Source organism: Priapulus caudatus, unplaced genomic scaffold (assembly GCF_000485595.1).
Source record: "Priapulus caudatus unplaced genomic scaffold, Priapulus_caudatus-5.0.1 Scaffold2360, whole genome shotgun sequence".
Lineage (NCBI taxonomy): Eukaryota > Metazoa > Priapulida > Priapulimorpha > Priapulimorphida > Priapulidae > Priapulus > Priapulus caudatus.
The window spans coordinates 28,168-32,843 of NW_014579421.1; the positions used below are offsets into that span (position 1 = coordinate 28,168).

The 4,676-nt window shown below is 52.0% G+C and overlaps 1 protein-coding gene across 1 annotated transcript in view; it reads right to left on the reverse strand.

Annotated features, from left to right (window-relative positions):
* Positions 1 to 4,337, reverse strand: part of LOC106818592 (myocyte-specific enhancer factor 2A-like) — a 26,360-nt gene extending 22,023 nt beyond the window's left edge. Inside the window, exon 1 of the mRNA XM_014823286.1 lies at positions 4,205 to 4,337. The gene's annotated coding sequence lies outside the window, so the exon portion shown is untranslated. The remainder of the gene's footprint in view (positions 1 to 4,204) is intronic.
* Between the last annotated feature and the right edge of the window lie 339 nt (positions 4,338 to 4,676).

The following is a 4,676-nucleotide window of genomic DNA, read 5'->3' on the forward strand; positions in this document are numbered from 1 at the left end:
GTGTGTGTGTGTGTGTGTGTGTGTGTGTGTATCTGTCTGTCTGTCACTGTGTGTGTGTGTGCGTGCGCGCGTTCGTGTGTTTGTGTATGTGTATGTGTGCGTATGTGTGTGTGCGCGTGTGTTTGTGTGTGTGTGCGCGCGCGTGCGTGCGTGCGCACGCGTGTGTGTTAGCGTTTGTGTGTGTGCGTGCGTGCGTGCGTGCGTGCGTGCGTGCGTGCACTTTTAAGAAACACCCGATTAGATAGATGTAACACGAGCGAGCGAAACTGGAGTGACGAAAGTCATGTCCGTAAAAGAGAGAGAGAGAGAGAGTGAGTGCGAAATGCAGAGAGATAGAGGGGGCGAGTAAGAGAGAAAGAGCGAGAGATTTCCCTTTCTCTCTCAGTGCCCCCTCTCTCTTTCGCTATCCGTTACCCCTATCTCTCTCGCTTGGTCGAACGCTCCGCTCTCTCTCACTCTCGTGTCATCCGAGTCTAGTGCAAATAGCAAGAAAAGTAATCACTACTGTTGACGCGTTCATATTTCTCTCCACGCTTCTTAATTTAGTCACACGCGTTGAGCTCGCGTCGCCCACACCGAACCTGCTTCCGAACCTGTTCGAAACCGTTCGCCTGCACCGAACACTGCTTCCTGCTACACTTCCACCAAGAGCCAGACCCCTCCGCGTAGAAAGGAACAGTCCATTTCCAGCTATAGTTGCTACACATACAACCGGTATCTGGCTACACGGTAGCGGTCGTGTATTCGGGAAGCGTGTGGCCGGTAAACGAAACAGAGCTGTCAGTTTCTCTGTTGCTCATCACGAGCAACCCCGCCTTCTATATGTGCAGTACAGTCCATCTACCACTCCGATCGGCTACCAGTCACCGGTGCGCGCGAACCCTGGCCGTTAGCTTGCCACACGCACATTCACGTGTATTCACTCTCGCACATACGCACGCACGCGTCAAGGTCGCAGGGTGACGCTTGCGAGGTGGTGCTGCTTGCGATATTACGTTATGTCGACAGACTCCCTATCATCTGTAGTCCACCTATTGTAGGATGCAGTGTTCATCGGTACGTTAAACTCGCCTCACGCCCGCCCGCCCACACACACACACACACACACACACACACACACACGCGCGCGCGCGCACACGCACACACACACGCACACGCACACGCACACGCACACACACGCACACACACACACACNATCAGACTCCCTAATCATCTGTAGTCCACCCTATCTGTGAAGGATGGCAGTGTTCATCGGTAACGTTAAACTCGCTCACGCCCGCCGCCCTACATCCACACACACCACCACGCGTCCCACACACACACCACAGCACGGCGCGCCGCCCAGCGCGCACCGCAGCACACAACACGCGCACACGCACCACGCAGCACGCACACACACGCGCGCGCCACAGCACAACACACAGGTCACCCGCGCCGCACGTACACACACACGCACACTGGCACGGCATGCTCTGCACCGGGATTTCTCCGCCCGCGCAGAAGCTGTGACCTTCAAAGCTCTTCTCCTGCCGGTTTGAACTTCTCTCATCCTAACAAACACTCTGTCACACCGCTGACGTGCGCAGCACTCATACATCGCCGCTCTGAAGGCACACCACTAACAACCCTAGCAGGTAAAAAAACACAGATAGACGACGAACAAGACCCGACAGAGCCGAGAGAGAGAGAGGGGGGGGGGAAGAAAGCACGAGTGGCACGCGAGTGTGTGTGTGCGGCGCGTGTGGCGTGGGAGAGAAGTTGTACGTAGCTGGTCGCAAAACGACTGCTTTTGTTTTCCCGCTACCTACTGGACAAACCGTCATCAATTACGCAGAAACACAGCCGTAGAAGAGATAGAGATACGAGAGAGAGAGAGAGAGAGAAGAAAGAGAGAGAGGAAGAGCAGAGAGGAGAGAGACAAGAGAGAGAGAGAGAGAGAGAGCGAGAGAGAGAGAGAGAGAGAGAGAGAGAGAGAGAGCGAGCGACGGGCGAGAGAGAGAGAGAGAGAGAGAAGAGAGAAGAGAGAGAGTAGAGAGAGCGAGCGAAGAGAGGAGAGGAGAGAGAGAGAGAGAGAGAGAGAGAGAGAGAGAGAGAGAGAGAGAGAGAGAGAGAGAGAGAGAGAGAGAGAAGAGAGAGAGAGAGAGAGAGAGAGAGAGAGAGAGAGAGAGAGCGAGCGAGAGAGAGAGAGAGAGAGAGATGAGGAGAGAGCCGAACGCGAGAGAGAGAGACCGAGAGAGAGAGAGAGAGAGCAGAGAGAGAGAGAGCGAGCGAGAGCGAGCGAGTGCGAGCGCAAGAGAGAGAGAGAGCAGAGACGAGAGAGAGAGAGAAGAGAGAAGAGAGAGAGAGAGAGAGAGAGAGAGAGAGAGCGAGCGAGAGAGCAGGTGGAAAGAAGCGAAGCGATTGGATGGATGGGATGGATGGATGGATAGATAGAGAGAGAGATAGAACGAGAGGCAAAGAAAAGAGATAGATAGATGGATAGATAGATAGATAGATTAAATAGAGAGATAGACAAAGAGAGGGGGGAGATAGACAGAAGAGTGAGAGTGAGAGTGAGAGAGAGAGAGAGAGACGAGAGAGATACACGAGATAGAGACTAGAGATAGAGATAGAGATAGAGATAGAGATAGAGATACAGAAATTAGACGATCAGAGAATAGAGATAGAGATAGAGATAGAGATAGAGATAGAGATAGCGATAGCGATAGAGATAGAGATAGAGGATAGAGTAGAGATAAGATAGCTAGATAGATAGATAGATAATAGATAGAATAGATAGACCAGATAGATAGATAAATAGATTTAACAGATAGATAGATAGATTAGATAGATAGCAAATAAATATGATAGATAGAAGAGGGAGAGAGGTGAGATAGAACGAGAGGCAGAAAGAAAGAAAGAGAGAAGCGGAGAGAGATGAGAGAGAGAAGAGAGAGAGAGAGAGAGAGAGAGAGAGAAGAGAGACGAGAGAGAGAGAGAGAGAGAGAGAGAGAGAGAGAGAGAGAGAAAGAGCACAAGAGCCAGAAAGAGAGGGGGAGAGGGAAAGGGAGAGAGCGAAAGAGAAAGAAAGAAAGAAAGAAAGAGGGAGGGGAGAGGGACAGACGGAGATTTTCAGATATCAAAATTTCAGCGCTGCGATGAGGAAGTGAAACGGGGTCTAGATTAGATTCTGTCGAAGTGCTGTACACACACGGTCTATAACTAAGCGTAGATAAGACTATACACTTGGCCTCTATCGGAATTCCTTTATTGCGCCAAACACCGGTGTGTCTGCGTTTAGCGGCTGAAAGGGTGCGAGTGAGCGCGTGTTACGCCGTATCCACACACGGGCGACCTATTCCATCGTCAGCCACGGCTTCTGAGAAAGTGCACTTGTCACAATGTCAACATTTGCCCAGGGAGATGGCAGCGCCGTATAAGGCAGCTGTACCTGCTACAGGTACGGGGTTGTATATTACTCATGCGGTTGATGTCAGAAGCAGGGCAAGCGATAGGAGCGGATAGCGGCGGGTAGGCGGAGAGTAGAAACGACGTGAATAGGAAGAACGGAAGAAGAGTAGTAGTAATGCAGTCGGGGGAAGGGAGTGATGAAACGAGGGTGACGTGGGGAAGGGAGAGACGAAACGATTGAGATAACTGGAGGATAGAAGTAAGGAGAAAGTAACGGGGGGGGGGGAGTAACGAGTGATGGAGATATGAGAAAGGAGAGAAAGAATGCTAGTGGTGGAAAAAGAGAGAGGAGAATAGAGAGGAGAATAGAGAGGAAGAAGGAGAGAGAGAGAGAAAGAGAGAGATAGAGAGAGAGAGAGAGAGAGAGAGAGAGAGAGAGAGAGAGAGAGAGAGAGAGAGAGAGAGAGAGAGAGAGAGAGAGAGAGAGAGAGAGAGAGAGAGAGAGAGAGAGAGAGACGAGAAAGCGAGAAATGATAGGTAGAGGATGTAAGAATGAAAAGACAAAAACGCCGGGTAGAAACGGAATGGAGATTAGGCACACGAGAAGCGGGAAAAACAAAGATGGGAATTGAAGAAGGATAGCGATTACAGAGATGAGGAGTGAGGCGGCAGTGAAACGATGCCGCCGACCCTCTAAATACTGCGGTATGTGGGGGCAGTAATGGAGATATATAGCCCGCGGGAGGAGGGGGACGTGATGCTATCGTATAGGAGGGGACGGGGCTATACACATGAATGGGGACGGGGCTCTTACCTCCTGAGTTGGGGCCGTGGACTGTGCGCCCTGCATCTGGTGTGGTGGCAGGAGTGAGTTTGACGTCGTCTCGGAGTTGTGTACTGGCACTGTGACTGGCATCACGGTCGCGTACTGTTGCAGCTGCAGCTGTAGTAAACAGTAAACAATGTAAGTCGCATAAACACTCGCACGCCAACAGCCAAGCCCACCACGCATACACTCTCAGACGCCAGACACACGCAACACACACACGCAGGCGCGCAACACACATTACACCACCACGCATGCACAGCACGCACGAACACACGCATGCACGCACGTGTAGCAACACCACGGATGCACAAACGCAATGCATGCACGCACACATAAACACATGCATGCCACACACGCACACATACGGCATGCCACATGCACACCCGCACGCGGCACGCGCACACGCAACCGACGCCACACGCAGCGGACGCACACGCACCACGGCACACGCACGACT